Source organism: Dendrobates tinctorius, unplaced genomic scaffold (assembly GCF_039654945.1).
Source record: "Dendrobates tinctorius isolate UK_male_01 unplaced genomic scaffold, ASM3965494v1 ptg000201l, whole genome shotgun sequence".
In the NCBI taxonomy this organism is placed as follows: domain Eukaryota; kingdom Metazoa; phylum Chordata; class Amphibia; order Anura; family Dendrobatidae; genus Dendrobates; species Dendrobates tinctorius.
In genome coordinates this window covers 3,695,157-3,717,046 of record NW_027361868.1, presented here as the reverse complement: position 1 = coordinate 3,717,046, position 21,890 = coordinate 3,695,157, and the positions used below count along the sequence as shown (strand labels likewise).

Genomic DNA, 21,890 nt, shown 5'->3' with positions numbered 1-21,890 from the left:
TGGATTATCGACAGTGGAAAGATGACTACCTCTAAAGAGTTTTGGAAGAATAATTTCTTGCACCTTGCTAAGTAGTAGATAAGGGGACTGTCAGGGCACAGGAGAACGAAGTCAGATTCTCACTGTAAGATACCGTATTGGTGCCGCACTAGGGGATTTCAACATACAAATGTGCAAATTAGATCATGAAAGCGCTGTAGAAATATCCTTTGTAAAACTTGAATAAAATGCTCAGGCCCCGGGGATGCATTTTAGAAGGATCTCATTTAACAGGCATATTTAGAAAAATCAGTGCCGGAATAAAATAATGAAAAAAAAAAAAGAACGCAGCAGCACATAAAAATATGGATTTTATTCCCAATGCAGTTTTTATGAAAACAGGGCTCAATTTATATTCAGAATCATTTGTTCAGAATCAATTAGCGCTGCGTGAAAAATGCAAGAAATGACAACTGAACTTTTTCCAAATCTTCCACTAAAATAAATGAAGTAAATCCTTACCACATACACACACATTACATACACAACCCTCTATCTTCAAGTCTAAAATGTACTGATTGTTTTCATATTCCATCTTTATATCTTTATAAAGAGCTAAATGATAATATTCTGTTTTCCTGCGGCCACCACTAGAGGGAGTTAAGGAGCACACTGCATACAGACATTAGAGCTCCATCTAGTGGTGAGCACAGGTAGACAAAATTTTATCTTTCAGTTCGAATCCGACTGGAAAATTTGTTGCGAAATTTATAAATTCAGTGAAAATCAAATCTGCCAAGAAGAGGTTGAAAAAAAAACCTCCAATACTCACCTCTCCTTGGTCGCTCTCTCACTCCATCCTCAACCATCATCATTGGATCCACCGTCTTCTCTATTCTATCTTTTCCTCTTTCTGGGTCAGTCTTTACGTGACCCCACACAGTTACTTTTAGAGTACGATGCATGTCATTGACATTGACACGTTACATAGTAACATAGTTAGTAAGGCCGAAAAAAGACATTAGTCCATCCAGTTCAGCCTATAAAATTCTGTCAGAATAAATCCCCAGATCTACGTCCTTCTAAAGAACCTAACAATAACTGTAAGATACAATATTGTTACGCTCCAGGAAGACATCCAGGCCTCTCTTGAACCCTTCGACTGAGTTCACCATCACCACCTCCTCAGGCAGGGAATTCCAGATTCTCACTGCCCTAACAGTAAAGAATCCTCTTCTATGTTGGTGGAAAAACCTTTTCTCCTCCAGACGCAGAGAATGCCCCCTTGTGACCGTCACCTTCCTTGGTATAAACAGATCCTCGGAGAGATATTTGTATTGTCCCCTTATATACTTATATATGGTTATTAGATCGCCCCTCAGTCATCTTTTTTCTAGACTAAATAATCCTAATTTTGATAATCTCTCTGGGTATTGTAGTTCCCCCATCCCCTTTATTAATTTTGTTGCCCTCCTTTGTACCTGCTCTAGTTCCATTATATCCTTCCTGAGCACCGGTGCCCAAAACTGTACACAGTACTCCATGTGCGGTCTAACCAGAGATTTGTACAGAGGCAGTATAATGCTCTCATCATGTGTATCCAGACCTCTTTTAATGCACCCCATGATCCTGTTTGCCTTGGCAGCCGCTGCCTGGCACTGGCTGCTCCAGGTAAGTTGATCATTAACTAGGTTCCCCAAGTCCTTCTCCATGTCAGATTTACCCAGTGGTTTACCGTTCAGTGTGTAAAGGTGATATTGATTCCTTCTTCCCATGTGTATAACCTTACATTTATCATTGTTAAACTGCATCTGCCACCTTTCGGCCCAAGTTCCCAACTTATCCAGATCCATCTGTAGCAGAATACTATCTTCTCTTGTATTGACTTCTTTATATAGTTTTGTATCATCTGCAAATATCGATATTTTACTGTGCAAACCTTCTACCAGATTGTTAATAAATATGTTGAAGAGAAGAGGTCCCAACACCGACCCCTGCAGTCCCCACTGGTCACAGCGACCCAGTTAGAGAATATACCATTTATAACCACCCTCTGCTTTCTATCACTCAGCCAGTTACTTACCCATTTACACACATTTTCCCCCAGACCCAGCATTCTCATTTTGTGTACCAACCTCTTGTGTGGCATGGTATCAAACGCTTTGGAAAAATCAAGACATACCACATCCAATGACTCACCTTGGTCCAGTCTATAGTTTACCTTTTCATAAAAGCTGATTAGATTGGTGTGACAGGAGCAATTCCTTATAATCCCATGCTTATATGGAGTTAAACAGTTATTCTCATTGAGATAATCCAGAATAACATCCCTCAGAAACCCTTCAAATATTTTACCAACAAGAGAGGTTAGACTTACTGGCCTATAATTTCCAGGGTCACTTTTAGAGCCCTTTTTGAATATTGGTACCACATTTGCTATGCGCCAGTCCTGTGGAACAGACCCCGTCGCTATAGAGTCTCTAAATATAAGAAATAATGGTTTGTCTATTACATTACTTAGTTCTCTTAGTACTCGTGGGTGTGTGCCATCCGGACCCGGAGATTTATCTATTTTAATCTTATTTAGCCGGTTTTGCACCTCTTCTTAGGTTAGATTGGTGACCTTTAATATAGGGTTTTCTTTGTCTCTCGGCATTTCACCTAGCAATTCATTTTCCATCGTGAATACCGTGGAGAAGAAGGTGTTTAATATATTTTAATATATTAGCTTTTTCCTCATCATCTACAACCATACTTTCCTCACAATTTTTTAATGGACCTACACTTTCACTTTTGATTCTTTTACTATTGATATAGTTGAAGAACAGCTTGGGATTAGTGTTACTCTCCTTAGCAATGTGCTTCTCTGTTTCCTTTTTGGCAGCTTTAATTATTTTTTTAGATAAAGTATTTTTCTCCTTATAGTTTTTTAGAGCTTCAACGGTGCCATCCTGCTTTAGTAGTGTAAATGCTTTCTTTTTACTGTTAATTGCCCCTCTTACTTTTTTGTTTAGCCACATTGGGTTTTTCCTATTTCTTGTCCTTTTATTCCCACAAGGTATAAACCGCTTACAGCGCCTATTAAGGATGTTCTTAAACATTTCCCATTTATTTTCTGTATTGTTATTTCTGAGGACATTGTGCCAGTCAACCAGATTAAGGGCATCTCTAAGCTGGTCAAACTTTGCCTTCCTAAAGTTCAGTGTTTTTGTGACTCCCTGACATGTCCCCCTAGCGAGAGACAAGTGAAACTGTACAATATTGTGGTCGTTATTTCCTAGATGCCCAACAACCTGCAGATTTGTTATTCTGTCAGGTCTGTTAGATAGTATTAGGTCTAAAAGTGCTGCTCCTCTGGTTGGATTCTGCACCAATTGTGAAAGATAATTATTCTTAGCTATTAGCAGAAGCCTGTTGCCTTTATGGGTTTCGCAGGTCTCTGTTTCCCAGTTGCATCATTTGACGGTTATGGGGTCTAATGAAGGAAAGCATGGAGGCCAAGAATTTTTTTTCACCTTCAGATTTTAAAAATCAATTGGTAAAAAGGACATGTTGCTTCTTTCACGAGTCTCATGATGGAAGCATATGGCTGCAAAAAGCACGTCAGGCAAAAAACTTTTCCAAAATGCTTCAAAAACGGAGAAGTCCTCCAAAAATGCCCCTAAGAAGGAACGTTTCCAGGTGCGGTTTCAAGTCTGAAAGCTCCATGTGCATATTGCCTAATAGTCAAGAGTTGGGGCAAAGATCTTCGCACTTCCTATTCCATCGACCACGACCGTGGTCTATAACCACTAGAATGGGAGAGGGAGGACCATCTCTTACGTGATAGAGTTCTTGGCTCTTCTTTTTAATTAGCCGGCCAAGAGACGTCTTTGGAGACATGACATCGCGCCAGTCCGACTGAACAAAAGAAGACTCAGGGATGCCATCAGGTAAAAGGTGGTCCTCCCTCTTCCATTCTAGCAGTCACAGACCATTATCTTGGCTGAGGAAACGTAAGAATCGATTTGCACCAACTTTTCTAATAGAGTTTTATTTACCCCTTTCCCTGAGAGACCCTAAAATGACGGCAGGATGGCTGCCATTTTGCTGCTACTCCTGATTGTGAAAAATCGCTCATTTCAGATATATTAGGAACTGAGTTAGCACAGAAGTTTCGACATATTTACATAAAAATAAAACGCATTCATCCTGTCACTTAGCAGCCTCAAAACTACAAATCTCAACTTGTCCTGCAGTTTTGCAAAACTGGAAAACCATAGATGAATTATCCCGCTGTTATGATCAATAGGTGTCAGACATCAGGAAACCCCTCCAATCCTGAGATTAAATGGCGGCGTGCTCCCTGCCATATGGTGCAGCCAGGAACTGCAGCCGGTCTGGTTTAGAAGGATGTAGAGTAGCAATGAGCGCACGTCCTCGGATAAGGTGTTATCTGACCGTGCTCGGGTGTTAACCACGTGCTCAAAGCGTATGCTCGATACCCCGCGGCTGCATGTCTCCTGGCTGTTAGACAGCCTCAACACATGCAGGAATTGTCTAAAAAACAGGCAGTCCCTGCATGTGTGTCGGTAGTTGAACTGCCATGAGGCACGCATCCGTGGGGAATAGAACATATTTTTCGAGCACGCCGGAGACACTCAGTTAGCACCCGAGCATGGTCAGATAACGCCTTATACCATCACATTCGCTCATCACTAGTGTTGGGCTGTGGATCCCTCACAGCTGATGGCCGAGGCGACACTTTGAGCTAGACGCTGCACAACACCAGTGCATCATCTTTATTCTCAGCAATAGTGGTGGTCCTAGAGGTAAGACCCCACCATTCATAAAGTAAGGGCATATCCGAGGGAAGTGACAAGTTTTTATCCTATGGGAAGACCCCATATTTTTGCATAAATATCAGAATACAAGCTAAAATAGCAAAAACAGGTCACTTTTTGAAAGTCCTACCTTGGTTGAGTGCAATGGGCTTTCTATGTTTCCTCTTCGTTGATCATGTCCTTATAAAGTCCTCCAAAGCAATTCAGGTTCTGCAAAAGAAAATGTATTTACAGTCTGAGAAATAAGTAGAAAAGATTCAGATAAAGGGGTTGACAGCAGGAGCCGCTCAGTGCTGCTGAGCTCAGACATAGGTAGCAGCGGAAGAGACAGCGATGGACCAGGAGAGGGTGAGAAAAGAACTTCTTTTTTTTAACCAACTGCAAATGTGAAATAATGGTTTTCCGAAAGTATAAATAATTTGGGATTTCTTTATGAACTCCTTAAAAAACAAATAAAATTACCAAATTTTTACCATAAAAGTACGGTAATGAAGATCTACAATACAGTGCTGGTCCTCTAGACTCATACCGGACCTTTGAATTTTGCAATAAAACTGCAGTGTGCCCTTTTTGCATGGAAAGTCATAACATTTAGGCAACAAATTCACCAAATGCTCCAAAGGCTGGAAGTTTGAACAAAGTTTAGGTGCACTTTAAGTCTTGAAGTGTAGTAAGCTGCAAAATTTTACTTTTCAGATCCACATAAAAGTTTGAACAACTTTTCAAATACTTTTAATTATTCAGAAACTTTTTCTCAGATTTTAACCCCTTCAACCCTGGGCCATTTTCCGTTTTTTTTTTTTCATTTTCTTTTCTTACAGTATAGTCAATGAGGGCTTGTGTTTTGTGGGATGAGTTGGACTTTCAAATGACGCCATTGATTTTACCATACAGTGTACAGGAAAACAGGGAAAAAAAATTCCAAGTGCTGTGAAATTGCAAAAAAAGTGCAATCCCACAATTGTTTTTTGTGTTTTTTACTTACCATGTTCGCTATACGGTAACACTGATCTGCCATTATGATTCCCCAGGTCAGTACGTGTATGCAGATACCAAACATATATAGTTTGTTTTTTTCCTTTTTTGTAAGTGATGAAAAAAAAATTCCAAAATTTGTACGAAATTCCGAATTTTTTTCTAGGTTTTGCCATAGTTTTCTGAGACCCATAGTGTTTTCATTTTTGGGGATCTGGGGCGGTGTGATGGCTTTTTTTGTGCCCTGAGCTTTCCTTTTTACTGATACCATTTTTGGATAGGTGCGATGTTTTGATCGCCTCTTATTACATTTTATTTGCAATGCTGCGGCGACTAAAAAACCCTGTAATTCTGGTGTTTCTAATTTTTTTAATTTGGGCTTTTGTGTTTTTTTATTTTGTCATGTTTTTAAGACCTTTTTTTAAACTTTATTTAATAGTCCCTTCAAGGGGACTTAAGGCTGTGTGCCCACGTAAGCATTTTTGAAGCGTTTGTGCTGATCAAAATGCTTCAAAAATGCATAGAAGAAGCATCCCATTAATTTTAAATGAATTCCGCACTTTTTGTGCACATTGATGCCTTTTTTCCCGCCAAAAAAATGCCTAGCGATAAAAAAACGCAGCATGCTCATTAATTTTGCAGAAAAGTCCGTGTTTTTAGCTATTTTCTATGAGTCAGAAGATGTGCAAAAAAACGCGTGGAAAACGAGCAAAAAAAAAATGCGCGTTTTCTGGGAAGGAGTCCAGTTTTGAAGCAGAAATTTTCTGCATACGTGGGCACATAGCCTAAAGCTGCGATCATCTGATTGCCTGTGCTTCCACCATGAATTCACAAGAATAAGTGCTGTAAAAAAATGGCATTTCTATGCACATGGTTTATCTTATGTTAACTGCCTAAAGGTTCAGAAACTATGAATCGGTTAACTTAAAACAAGTAACATGTTCTTTCTTTGCGAAGACTTTTCAGACAAAAATTAAGCAGAACCTGCAAGTTTTTAAGGAGATTTGATATTTACAGGTGAATTTGGAGAGTTTCCACTGAGTTTCTGCTCCAAAAACTCATCTAAAAACTCTGCGTGCACAAAGATTCTAAAAAAAATTCTACAAATCTCAAATATCCTCAAAAACTTTTTTCTCAGTTTTTGCCCAGTTTCTGCTTTGAAAACTAAAAAAGAAGACCTGTTTGCACATTGAATTTTTTTTGCTGAGCTCTCGTAGGGGAAATTGAGCAGAAACTCTAAGTTTCGGAGAAGCTTTTAATTTTTAAGAAGGATTTGGAAAGTTTACCCTTATTTTATGCTCCAAAAACTCCTTGAAGAACTCTGTGAGTATCAGGTCTTGGATGACTTTTTGATGTGAATTTAAAAGTGGATCTGGATCAAAATCCACCTAAAAAACTACATGAACATACTCTAATGGTGCCAATTCAATTGGTCGACTAAATATATTGTATATATACTAAATTTCACTGTACCCTAATATCGAGACCACTCAGGGCATACCATGCGCCCATCGGCCACCGCAGGTGCATGGACATCTGGCCAAGTGCCACCAGTCACTTGTGTGGTCTCACCCGAAAGTTAGACTCATTTTTGTCATATAATATAAATAGTACATGTGCAGTATGGAGCCTAATCTGCACCGAGATGACAGTCAGCCCTGTGCGAGCCAAGGTCTTGTGACTGTGCCAAAGACGACAGATTATGTTCTGGAAACTAAGCAAACTAAAGTGGCCATTTGGGTTGTTTTCTGGCTGGAATGGCCCATTTCAATCAGTAAACTGCCTATACGCAGCACATAAAATCCGGATCTCACTCCATAAAGCGCCGGCGAATATGAGAGATTTCAGTCTCTGCAATAAGAGACACAAATCTGGAAAAACCAGGCAAAAATCAGTTAAGCTCCAATTTAGCTAATTACATCCCCCTCCCCCCACAGGAGATATAATTACATGAAACAAAACAAATAGAGTCCAAAAAAAAAAAATAAGAGTGAGAGAAATTAATACCATCTGAGAAGAGAAGAAAAGATGGAAAGAAATATCCGTCTTTCTTCACCTCTGCTTTTACCCGGACCCCCGCTGAGATGAGTGGCGAGTTTGGAGAGCCGACGCGCGTTTCTATAAACAAGAGCACATTTAAGAAGAGGGCTGCAGAAAATTAAAAATACAAAATAAAAAATAATTGTAGAAATAATTGCAATGGTTGTTTAAAGCGGTTTCTGGTCACTATTAGTCTTCATTAAGCTGTCAGAACACCATTATATCCTAATTTAAGCTGCGGCTTTTAATGCTCACTTGGAGATAACACAAGTCTTGTTTTTCTGTTTGAGGTTCCGGCTTTGCTCTGCTCAAACCATAAGTGCTCAAAGCTTTGACGTGATTAATAGCCGAGCGCCTCCATTTAAATACAGACCATGTTTCCAATTTTCTTTCTCCGACTACTTTCCTCGGCTTTATGCAGCAGCTGAACAATTGCAGAAACAATCACTTCCGTATTTCTCAGGCTGGGTTCATCACCACGCTTTGGCATCCAATAGGGGTACCTTAAAAAGGATGTCTAGGTCATCAATACTAAGTAATTAGATCGATGGCAGGTCCAAACCGAAACACCCTACCGGTCAGCTGCTCGAGTTACAGTACACCAAGAATGGCCATTATACAGTGGAAGGAGTTGTGGTGCTCCAGCACCGGGGACTGCGTGCATCCAGCTGCAGCAAGAGCTGTAAGCTTATGATCGGTGGGGATGCCAGGTATTGAACCCCGACTGATCTGATATTGAGGACCTCCTAAAGATGGGTCATCAATATATAAGTCCGAGACAATCCCTTCAAGCACAGGATGCAACAGGTGGGATTGTATAAGTCTTAACGAAGGAAGGATTGATCGTTGGATGGAAGGATTGTAGGGAGGAAGGAAGGACTGTAGGAAGGAAGTAAGGATTATAGGGAGGAAGGAAGGATTGTAGGGAGGAAGGAAGGACTGTAGGAAGGAAGCATGGATTGTAGGGTGGAAGGAAGGATGGATTGTAGGAAGGAAGGATTTTAGGGAGGAAGGAAGTATTGTAGGGGAAGGAAGGATGGATTGCATAGAGGAAGGAAGGTTGGATTGTGGGAAGAAAGGAAGAATGGATTGTAGGGAGAAAGGAAGAAAAGATTGTAGGAAGATAGGAAGGAAGGAAATTAATTAAAAAGGGAAGGAATGAAGAATGAATGTTGGAAGGATAGGAAAAAAGGAAAGGAAAGTGAAGAAGGAAGGATGGGAAAAAAATGAAATGAAAGGTAAGTTAAGAAGGAAGGATGAAAAAAGGAAATTAAAGGAAAGCAAAGAAAGAAAGATGGAAAAAGGAACTGAAAGCAAAGAAGGAAGGAAGCAAAGGAAAGAAGAAAGGAAAATAGGAAAAAGAGGAAGGAAGGAAGGAAAGGAAAAGGTGGAAGGAATTCTGCCTTTTCTCAAGAAACATTGCTACCCTTATACATTGGGTACATTGGCCAGTTCTGATATTATAACAAAGTTGTACCTATAGCTGTTGTCCATGAGTGGCACTATTTAAAAAGTAAAAGAAGAAAAAATCTAATGTTCACTTACTAATCTCTTTTTCAACCCTATTTAACCCATTAATAGCGTAATCTGATATGTTTTTACAGTGACTCACAAAGGGTCTATTTGGATTAGAATACAAAATCCATTTTCAGATTCTCCATTCTTAGTTAATACAGGGACTTCCCTAATTTACATCAACTGAACTGAGTGAAGCTCATCTGTAAGGCTATGTGCACACGCTGCAGATTCACCTGCAGGTTTTTTCCCGCGGAACCGCAGGTAAAACCGCATGTAAAGTGACCTGCGGTTTTGCTGCGGTTTGGCCTGCGGTTTTGCCCTGCGGTTTCACACCTCTACTATGTTAAAGGTGTGAAACCGCAGCGGAATCCGCAGAAACAATTGACATGCTGCGGAAAAAAAACCGCAGCAAAACCGCATGGAAAAAAACGCAGCGTGAGCACAGCGGTTTTGAAAACCCATAGGATTACATGGTACTGTACCATGTCTGCGGAACTGCTGCGGTTCCGCAGGGCCAAAACCGCAGCGTGTGCACATAGCCTAAGGGTTGTTTTTCTTAAGCAGGTATATGTGTACATTACACGGCCTATAGATATGAATAGGTGCTGTGTAATACTTAATTTCACCTCTGGTGGCGCTGCAGGAATATCGACCACTTACTACAAGGTTTCCTAACAGAATTTAGTGGATTTGTGAGGGGTCCCACCAGGAATCAAAAATTATCCACAGAGGGAGATACCTATAAAGATTTTGGAAAACTTATGAAGGGCAATGCTCAATAAACAGTATTTATATAGTGGAGGAATAAGCCAGGTAACTTTTCAGCTACTTTTTAAAGCTAGGGTTGTTATTTAAGGGGAAAAATTTTAAAATGAAAATGGGATAGATTTTTATAGATTTTTTTGGTGGAACCTGGCTTCTGAGATCCCTATCAATTCAAATAATGGATTCCATTGACATTTATAGGAAAGATAACTACTCAATCACGCCTGAAACTGAATTGTTCTTGAGGTTGCGGAGGTCCCAGAGATCTAATTCCACTATACAATTTTTTATTGCCTATTTTCTTCCCATAGAATCATGGTTCAGAAATACCATGTGGTCAAGTGCAAAAAATCCATATAAACAGACCAATGGCTGTTGTATGGCCCTTGAAGAGAGGGGACCCAGACCAGGTTGGCACCATTGTAAGACTGGCTGTAGGCGCTGTAGTCAGATGAGACCAAAATCAAACTGTTTGGCCACCAAGGTAAACATAATGTCTAGCTACAAACCAGCACAGCTCATCAACTCAAGAACACCATCCCCACAGTGAAACATGGTGATGGCAGCATCATGCTGTGGGAATGTTTATTGGTAGAAGGGACAGGGAGACAGGGAAAATGGTCGTAGTTGAGAGGAAGATGGACAATGCAAAATACATATCTTTTCCTGAGCAAAATCTGTTTCAGTCTGTCAGAGATTTGAGACTGGAACAGAGGTTCACCTTCCAACAAGACAATAGCCCAAAGCATATTGCTAAAGCAACCCTACAGTGGTTTAAGTGGAAGCGTGGAAATATTTTGAAGTGGCCTAGTCAAAGCTCTAACTTGAAGCAGTTTTGCCTTGAGGAATGGGAAAAAAATCCTGGTGGCAAGATGTGAAAAGATGTGAATTGCTGCAAATGGAGGCTCCACAAAGTACAGACTTTAGGGGGAAGGTGAACATATGTATACTGAGGTTTTCAGCTATTTTGTCCTATTAGTTGTTTGCTTCACAATAAAAAGAAAATCAAATGTTCACAGTTGTAGGCATGTTCTTTACATGAACTGATGCAAACCCTCAAAAAAAGAGTGAGATTCCAGCTTGTGAGGCAGCAAACACGAAAAATGCCCAGGAGGGCTGAATACTTTCACAAGCCACTGTATGCATGTGTTTGTATATATAAACCCTTAAACCCACCTTACCGCTCACCTCTCTGGCCCCTCCATTCTTCACCGTCACCTGTCCGGTCCTCACTGCATTTTCTGATCCTTGCTGGAGCAATGAAATTTCCTGACCTCTGAGCTGAGACTTTTGACTTTGATAAGGTCAGGAAAGGTCACAGCATCACAAAATAACCTTGTGCAGAACCATCCTGGGCCTCATCAGAGCCAAAAGTCCTAGCTTAGTGCGAGAGGCCGGGAGATTTCAGTGCTCACAGTGGGGATCAGAAGATGCGTCGATAACCGGAAAAATGACAGTAAGGAGCGGAGGAGCCAGAGAGGTGATCGGTAAAGTAAGTATAAGGTTTTTTTTATTTTTAACCTACTGATGGCCCTTTATGGCTTAGAAAATTTTTGAAAGCCTCCTGAATCCACACAACAGCAAATCACAAAAAAAAAGTCTGCATTTTGGCAAATGCTAACTCTTGTAACATTGGAGTAGAATTCAATTCCAACTGAAAATATTTTCGCTCATTTCCATAATGCAACCCCCATTTCATACGCTTTAAGGTCCCCTTCATTTTTTATTGACCCCTTGACTGTAACTCTAGTCTACGTAAAAAAAAAAGACTTCGATATGCTAAAAAAAATGACTCAAGGATCTAATTCAACTTCGTAGATGTAAAACTCCATGTAAGAGAGCTGTAACTTGTCAACTGAAACAGCAGCTTCGGGAAATCACCGGCAAAAAGAAGAAGGAAAAACTTTCTCGAAAGGAAAAAAAAAAAATCTCAATGTAAGATTTAGTCTTCAAATTATTCTGTCAGTCTTATGACAATTTAATTATATTTTTTTATCTTGTGTTTCTTTATTCAGTTTAGGTAGCAATGTCTCGTCAATATCTTATTCAGGTGTAGCATGAAAAAGTCTAACAATCCTGGGCTGGCAGCCAAGCTTGCATCTGACTGACGCTTGCTTAACTGTGCAAAGATTTGCTCCGCTTCAAAAAAAGGAACTTGCCTACACTCGAACCAGTAGTGACAGCGAAGGTGTGGGGCTGAATTTTAACAAAGCCGTCTCCAGCATGTGCTCAGAGAGGCAGAACCGGCACTTAGACTCCGCGCTAAAAGACTTCAATCTTCTTCTAGCTCCTAATTTGCCTTCGATGCAAACTCAAAGAGTTTTCATAAAAGCAGATCATTAGCGGATCCACAGCTGCGATATATTGCTGTCATTCCATTCTGAGGAGCGTTTGTGCCCCCCCCCACCCCCAATATAAAGAAGACTTGTGGCCATTAACGGAGGTAATAAACGGGATAAATATTCGTTTTCTAAATATGAATTAGATGCATATGATAAATATAAATGATAGCCTATCGGAGCGTAATGCCGCCATCCTGTATCTACTGTATAGTGCTGGATCGTCTGGCCAGAAGAAGAATCTTCTAAAAGCCACAAATATAAAAAAAAACATGTCTCTGATAAAAGAAAATGTACTTTTTAGCAATAAAAAAAGGCGCAAAAAAATTAGTGTCGAATATCTTTGCAGTCATACCCCGCTGATCGCTTCCCTAAATGGTTATGTCTATTTTCTAAAAGTTTTCCCTCTGCTAGGACATTCCTTTATGATTGGTGGGGATCTGCCCGTTGGGACACCCATCAATTCTAGAGGTTTGTGCACATGACATTTATGTCAAGAGGATGAAAAAAAAACCCGGTGGTGACCAAAGCCATCAAAAAAGCAGGAAACAACTACGAAAAAAATGACAAAACACATTTCAGAAAAAAATGAAGTGTCTTTCAGTGGTTTTGCTTTTTGGTCATTTCCTGAGGGCTCTCTTGACGGTTTTAACTACCGGACAGGTTTAGTTTGAACGGTTTTCCAGTGTTTTTGTCATTTTCCAATGTTTATCTCTATCAAGCAAAAACGTTGCCAAAGCGTTAAAAAAAAACAGGGCGTCCATTGAGCCTTTCCATCGACTTATTATATACTGCAAAGCGTCTTCAGACCAGAAAACGCACGAAGAAGGGTCGGGCCAATTCTTTTAACCTCTTGGCGTCTTTGAAAATCTGAAGAGTAGAGTTGAGTGACTTTGGTCGGATCGGGTTTCATGAAACAAAATTTGTTTCAGATGAAACTGGTCCGACTAGGGCAAAAAAAGTTGGAGATTCGTCCGAAACCCGACCCCAATGCAAGTAAATAGGAAATAAAAGTCGACATTGAGCGGATGACATTCATCCACTCAATGCCGACATTTATTTCCCATTGACTTGCATTGGGGTCGGTGTTGGTGTAGGTCAGAGGAATTTTACTTAAATGTCCGAATACCACAACAGAAATATTGGTAACCCTGTATTGCTGATTTAAGGACTTGGTGTCCTTTCTCTGGTTTCCACTACAAACCAAAGCTAATTGCCACCCGATGTGCATAGAACTACAACAAAGCCCAATCCACTGGGACCATACTGGGACCACGTGGCTGGTGCGCTAAGAAAAGCCATACACAGCGCTAAATCAATGCTATATTCTCAACTGCATTCTCAGAATTGGTGGGAATCACAGAAGTCGGAACTCCACCAAGTATAAATTGACAGCTATAGGATAAAAAAAAAAACATTTCGGCTAGGGCTACATGGCAACTTTGGCAGTGACATCTGATCAAAGTTCACTAGGTGACGTTGTTTCATCGCGCAGCACAATACAAGTGAATCATAGAATCATAGAGTCGCCATATGTACTACGACCGCGATCAGGCAAAGTGTTCGTAAAACGCTCTGCCAGTCATTAGGAGATCTTCCAGAACATCCCATCAGGGCATATTACTGGAACTTTGGGAAATGATTAAACCACTTTATCTTTGATCATCAGGAAGAAAAACTTTTGGATATTCTAAATAGATTATGTAGATAGTAGTACCCCTGTCCGGTCCGGACCGTGCTGTCAGTACTCACATTGGTTTTCTAAATCTGGGGGATCTTGATATGACTCATGCCATCGTGTCACAGGATCCGGTACTGAAGCTCAGTGCTGTTTTTGGGAACTGTAATCAATTGGTGGCCATAACCCTAATGGAGAAATAGCCAGAATGTAGCTGACACTCACACTGCGTTGTTTTGGTTACTGCAGTATAGGTGCATTTTGTAGGAGAGGACATCAATGATAAAGGGTTATTCCAATCATATATGGTATGCTACAAACATCAGTGTGGTCACAACCCTATCTTTAGTCTCCGACCTTCATCCAATGGTCACGGTGAGCGAAGAGGTGGTTGCACATGCACCACTCCCTCCATGCACTTCCATGGCCTTTTCCAGCACTGTGGATATGCCACAAATGTCCAAAATGGGAATACCCAAAAATCCTGTAAAATCCCTTGAAATTCACCATATAAGGACCTGTTCTGTAAGCATTTAAGATGCTAGGACATGTCAAGGATATAATTATTTTCTTACATCAAAAAGCTGAAAACTTGTCTTGGTTAAGTCCTCCTCCCGGGAGACCACACACCCCAGCCCTTGAGACCAGGAGGAAACAAAAGGTCACTTTCACCCAAATTAGAAGGCTAAGACTATTATAGACCGGTGATTGTTGGGGTCCCAGTTGGAGATTTTGTATTGGGGGTTACAAGCTTCAAGGGAAGCCACAGGGTGCATTGTTCATTATAAGTAGAACCACCTGGATGACAGTAAGCCGAGGACTAGTTTGTCAGGTTCTGGTTGAGCTTAGTTTTATTTTCAGGCCTTTTATAGTTTTTGAACTTTACAATCTATGAAAATATAGAAAAAATTCTATCATGTTCTTGCATAGTTTTAGGTCTGTGGATTGTAGAAGTTGTGAGGCAGTGAGGGGAATCATAAGTCCGGTATATGTCCTCCAGGATGCGCATAGAGGCATATTGAACCCACTGGAGAGCATTGTTATGACAGCCACACCTGTGGTTACAATGCAGAATAAAAAAGAAATTGGATTTGGTTAAACTACTTGACCAAGTCAGAATTTAGGAAAACCCTACATGGGCTTTTATTTTTAGAGAGATCTGCAGGATGATAGTGGGGCGGATCTCTTCTTCCACTCTCAGTTTTGGGAGTGGCTCTATGTCCTTGAAACCCATTTAAGCTTTCAGTTGAGGGTTGAGTGTTTAAGCTTTCAGTTGAGGGTTGGGTGTGTTAAACCGTATTGTTTACAACTATCTGAGCAGGGAGCTTTGTGCAGGAAAGGTTTGTGTGAAGACTGACACACAGGCCAGAGAAGACTAGACCTTTGACTCACCCATGAGTGATATGGCGGTGGAGTCGCCCACAGCACTGGGTTTGATAGGCACTGTTATAGATGACCCAACTGCGATCTGGAGGCTCTCGTTTGCCTTTATTATGTGAGTTTTAAAAAAAAAAGACATTTAAATTGAACGGGTCACTGCCTTATTGCCGCATGGACAAGGAAGCTGCTGCCTTACAAAGTGCACAACAGATTTCCATATACAACTGCTAATACTGAACAGTCCCACTTTTTTGCATTGTATTATTATAGAGCCGCCTTGTATCTTTGCGCGTTGCTTTCCATTATGAAATTGGACATTATGAAATTGGACAGCTTCTATCTGACTGATAAGTGGACAATTAGGAGGGTTTTGTTCCTATTTACCTCTTATCTGAGCCTTTGAATGGTTATCGGAGGCTTTTATAAACAAATATAAAGAAAGAATTCAGGCTCCAGACTCCATGGAAAGTCATAACGATTCATGTCATACAGAACCTCACAGTTTCTAAACCACCTGAAGAAAAGTATAAGTCCAATTATGACTTGTGGCCTTTTTTAAATTTATTATTCCCTAATGTAACGGAAAAATGTTTTAACCCTTAAAGTGAACATGTTGCAATAAATATGCTTTTTTTACCTGGTGTAAATGCTGCCGTTCTCCTGAATTCAGGGTTGTTTTTCTTTTCCTCCTGCCCCTCTCCGTTCCTGAGATATGGCCATATTTCCCTTGTATATAAATCTAGACTTGTTAGTCAAGTGGACGCGATCTTACAGAAGATGCACACAGAGATCTTTAGGACCAGGCCCATTTGACTAAAAAAGACTAGATTCATATATAAGAAAGAGAAGGCTGTATCTCAGGAAAGGAGAAGCATAGGAACAAAAGAAAAACATTGCCGGATTCAAGAGAACACAGCTGCTTTTACACCAGTCAAAAATATTACATATTTATGGTAAGTGACAGATCCGCTTTAATCCCTTCAACCTGAGCCTGTTTTCACCTTCATGACCAGTCCAAATTTTACAATTCTGACCAGTGTCACTTTATGTGGTAATAACTCTGGAACGAATTCTAAGTTGGGATGAGTGAACCCGAATGGTAAAGTTCAAGGTCTGTACCGGACACCTAGCGCAACCCATGTCTGTGGGAGTCCTGTGCATTTAAGCCACTATGTGTATTCTGCATCCCCCGCCTGTGGGAGTACTGTGACTTTAAGCAGCTGTGTGTACTCTGCCCCTCACTTGTGGGAGTACTGTGCCTTTAAGTCTCTGTGTGTACTCTGCACCCTCCGCCTGTCAGAGTACTGTACCTTTAAGCCACTGTGTATACTGTACCCCCCCGCTTGTGGGAGTACTGTGCCAAAAATCCGCTGTATATACGCTGCCCATTTCCCCATCGGTGGAAGCACTGTGCCTTTAAACCACTGTGTGTACTCCGCACCCTCTGCCTGTGGGAGTACTGTGCCTTTAAACTGCTGTGTGTAGTGTAAGGAGATAGACCGGACGTCGGGGACCTGCATGCCGGGTCCGGAACTAGAAGGGCTGCATCCTCTGTCCCTGGGGGGAAGACTGAGTGGGGCAGACCTCTCTCTGCTGTATGAGAAAAGCCTGAGAGAGACAGAGTTTCCTGCTGACAGGAGGGGGCGGGGAGAACCAGAAAAGGGCACGCAGCAGCCGGCAGATAACAGAAGAAAGCGTGCCAAAAGACTCAGACTGGCGCCGGGGCAGAGCAGTGCAGAGGGCAGCACGCAGAGCGGTGAGCAGCGCACTCTGCTTCCCCCATCAGAGTGTCTCGATGTGGTGACGGGCCATATAGAAGGATCCCCCCATGGGCTGCAGAGCAGAGCTGTGCCAGCAGACCAGAGCTGTGTCAGCAGAGAGAGCCGTGTCAACTGAGCAGAGCCATGCACCCAGAGCTGAGCCGAGCCGGATGTCGCAGCAGACCAAGAGAGGGGTGCTTCGGCCGGGAGTACAAGCGCCAGGCAGACCAGCGTCACCTGCCACAAACAGCGGGGACCAGGGAGAGCGGGACGTGCGGTGTGTGTCCAGTGACAGCCAAAGAGTACCATGTGCCGTACACAACCTGACGTGGACACAGAATAGTTGTCCTGACCTTTGTGACCTACAGTTAATGAGCCAAGTTGGGCTCGTACCGGTCTGTGGCCCATGTGATGAACAAAGCAGGGTTTAGGGCTCCAATGTTGAATAGCAAGGCCTTTTAGTATGATAATGAGATAAGGCCCAAAACCAAACTTCAAAGCTTGAGTAGGAGCCACGCCAGCAAGGGGCCTGGGGGCTTCAATTAGAATATACCTGTCAGCTAGACACAGAAATACACATCCATTGTCTCTCCCAGCCGCCCCGACTCCATCCTAGGATCATGGATTATGAGCACATCTTTCGAGTTATGGACTCATGAAAAATATCCAAGTGACCGTGAGGAAATCGTGCATCTGGCAGTGTGACTCCTGAGGCGGTGAGGGTTCTGGGGCCTGAGATACATAGATTGGCCCTCCACAGCGACCCAATGGGGCCATGTTTGCTCTCCACACGACAGGCAAAACAAACCGCATTCACTGGTACCTCTCATGTCCTGATCCGATCATGCTGTTGAAAGTTACCCCCTTTCTTAGATATTGGGAATAAGTTCTGCAGGGAGCTAAAGTGTGGAGATTATTAGCCCACCCTCTGACACAGGGGGCGGGACCTAGCGTGCTTAAGAACTAGCAGCCCATGGCAGAGAGTGTCACTCTCACAGAAGAACCAGACAATGATCTAAGAAGGAACTGGGTATAGATCTGCCAAGAGGAGCAGCGGCCCATGCTTTGGGGTCTGTCCGGCAACTAAGAATCTTGTACCTGTGGACTGCAGAGCTCCCGGCACCCACATGCAACCTACAATCTGGTAAATTGACCTCCAGCTTAATATCCCTAAGTCTTGTACCCGTATTGTTATATTTTACTCTGACTGCAAATCCATTGTAATTCCATTGTATAGCTTACTGTATATTTCTGTAATTATCTAGTGCGCCCTTAAGGAAATTAAACCATAAAATTAATCTTGGGCTGATGCTTTTACTCTGATTACGAATCCTAGAATACTCAGCGGGTAACAGGACATCCTCCCCGGCGGCTATTTTCTCTAGGTGCATTTCCCTTACTGACCTGAGAGACAAAGGGGGCACCGGAGAGCTGTGCCTGTGTAGTTACGTTACATTGGTGACGTGGGAGGAACGGGTCCTGTTCCTCCTCAGCCCGTGCCTTTAATAGCCACAGCAGTATATGGACAAGGGGCAGTGGAAGGTACCGGAGACCAATCACTGTTACCAGAAGACAGGGTATTGTTGTGTGCTGGACCCCACTAGAGAGGACACCGTGCCAGCCATTGCGGCACAATTGAGTTTGCAGCAGGAGCTGCAGTTTAAGGACTGCCTTACATCTATGGTAATGAACTGCCATCATCTGAGCCATTGTTATATCTTTTGCCTTTAATGTGCCATTTGTCTCCCCTGACTAACCCTTTATCTCCCCACTGTTTAACTATTTTCCTCCCTGCGTGGAGTATTCCCATGTAAATAAACCTGTTAACCCTTGCTCAGCCTGCGTCCCATCACTGCATCCCGCGTTCCTGCTTGTTACCTTTACAGTACTCTACCCCCTCCGCCTGTGGGAGTACTGTACCTCTAAGCCACTGTGTGTTTTCTAGTAGTGTGGCAAATAAATATTTGGCATCAGCCTTCTCTTGCCATTTATAAGCCAAAAAAGTATTTTTTCTCGAACAGAGTGTTTTCTAGCAGTCCGGGAAATAAATAATTGGCATATAATAATAATAATAAATTTTATTTTTATAGCGCCGACATATTCTGCAGCACTTTACATTTCAGAGGGGATTTGTACAGACAATAGACATTACAGCATAACAATAATCACATACAGTAGATTATAGCAAATAACAAGAGGAGTGAGGGCCCTGCTCGCAAGCTTACAGTCTATGAGGAAAGAGGGAGACACAAAAGGTGGGTGGTAACAGTTGCTCTGATTGTATGGACCAGCCATAATGTTAAGTGTGTAACAGCACAGACACAGAGGGCTAATGGATGCATAAAGCATGTGGGAACATGATGCTGGGAACCTGGTTATGGTAAAACTTTTGGCTCTGCCACACAGGGATAGGTTAGGTTAATGTGTTGAGGCGATAGGCCAGTCTGAATAAATGCGTTTTCAGGACACGCTTAAAATTGTGGGGATTGGGGACTAATCGTATTGACCTGGGAAGTGCATTCCAAAGAATTGGCGCCGCACGTGTAAAGTCTTGGAGACGGGAGTGGGAGGTTCTGACTATTGAGGATACTAACCTCAGGTCATCAGCAGAACGGAGGGCGCGGGTAGGGTGGTATACTGAAACAAGGGAGGAGATGTAGGGTGGTGCTGAGCCATGGAGGGCTTTGTGGGTGAGGGTAATAAGTTTATACTGAATTCTGGAGTGGATGGGTAGCCAGTGTAATGACTGGCACAAGGTAGAGGCATCGGTGTAACGATTGGCGAGGAATATGATCCTGGCTGCAGCATTCAAGACAGATTGGAGAGGGGAGAGTTTGGTAAGAGGGAGACCGATTAGAAGAGAGTTACAATAGTCGAGACGAGAATGAATAAGAGAAACAGTAAGAGTTTTTGCAGAGTCAAAAGTAAGAAAAGGTCGAATTCTAGAAATGTTTTTGAGGTGCAGATGACAAGAGCGAGCCAGTGATCGAATGTGGGGGGCAAAGGAAAGCTCGGAATCAAGTATGACCCCAAGACAGCGGGCATGTTGCTGGGGAGTAATAGTGGAACCACACACAGAAATAGCAATGTCGGGTATAGGTACATTAGTAGAGGGAGGAAACACCAGGAGTTCAGTCTTTGACAGGTTCAATTTCAGATATTTCAGTTTCAGCCATCTCGTGAGGGCACTGTTTAAATTTTTCTGTTATTCATTTACTTCCTATGTTTTCATGATTGCAATGATAACAGAACTCCTTCAAGTCAATACCCTATCCACATTTGTTTGTAGGGCAACTGTCCTGCTCTCATCCTCATTTGCTTCTTTTTACAGCCCTCTATCCCTTACTCCGACAATTTTACAGCCATTATACAGCACTGAAGTTATATAGGATTCAGGATTCGGGACAAGTTTGGGTCCTGAACCAGACTTCTCAAAAAGTCTAGATGAACCCAGCGAACCCAAACATCCACTAATTCTGATAATTTTTTTTCATGACATATTACACTTCATGCTTGTGGTAAAATTTGTTCTATATGACTTGCGTTTACTTGCTAAAATATCAGAAATTTGGCAAAAATTTTGCATTTTGCAAACTTTCTATGCCCTTAAACCATAGAGTTATGTCACACAAATGGTAAATTAATAATGTTTACCACACGTCTACTTTAGATCTGCAGCATTTTTTAGGCACATTTTTTTTATTAGGGAGTCAAAAGGGTTAAAAGTTGATCAGCAATTTTTCATTTTTCCAACAAAATTTACAAAACCATTTTTTTAGGGACGACATCACATTTACTGTAAAGTGACTTTTGAGGGGCCTATATGACAGCAAATACCCAAAAGTGAAACCATTCTAAAAACTGCACCCCTCAAACTGCTCAAAATCACATCCAAGAAGGTTATTAGCCCTTCAGGTGATTCACAGGAATAATTGCTATTTGGAAGGAAAAAAATGAACATTTTACGTTTTTCACAAAAATTACTTTACTTTAGCCCCAAATGTATCATTTTCACAAGGGTAAAAGGAGAAATGGACCCGAAAATTTGTTGTGTAATTTCTACTGAGTACGATGATACCCCATATGTAGAGGAAAACTACTGTTTGGGTGCATGGCAGGTCTCGGAAGGGAAGGAGCGCCGTTTGACTATTTGAGCGCAAAAATGGCTGGAATTGAGAACGGATGCTATGTCCTGTTTTGAGAGCCCCTGATGTACCTAAACAATGGAAATCCCCTAAGACTGACCCCATTTTGGAAACTAGACTCCTTAAGGAGTTTATCTAGATGTGTGGTGAGCACCTTGAAACCACAGATGCTTCACAGAATTTTATAATGTGGAGCCATGAAAAATATTTTTTTTAGACCCAAATGTTTTCTTTTCAATAGGGTAGCAGGAGAAAATGGACCCCAACATTTGTTGTGCATTTTCTCTTGAATATGCTGATGTAATATGCAGATGCTTGGATGCAGTAACACAAATGCTGCAGAGCAGGGGTTAACTATTATTTAATTGTTCAACAGCAATGACCTCCTTGCAGGGAGATAACAGGGGAAACAGGATGCTAAACTGAACTATACAACTGTTCTTTAACTAGACAGTCTTTTGCTAACAGATTCAATTATCGCAGCTCTG

The 21,890-nt window shown here is 41.8% G+C and overlaps 1 protein-coding gene across 5 annotated transcripts in view; it reads right to left on the bottom strand.

Annotated features, from left to right (window-relative positions):
• The window catches only part of ESRRG (estrogen related receptor gamma), a 1,000,720-nt gene that overhangs the window by 429,449 nt on the left and 549,381 nt on the right, over positions 1-21,890 (bottom strand). For all 5 annotated transcript variants that reach the window (XM_073553352.1, XM_073553347.1, XM_073553348.1 and 2 more), the window contains one exon: positions 4,933-5,012. The gene's annotated coding sequence lies outside the window, so the exon portion shown is untranslated. The remainder of the gene's footprint in view (positions 1-4,932; positions 5,013-21,890) is intronic.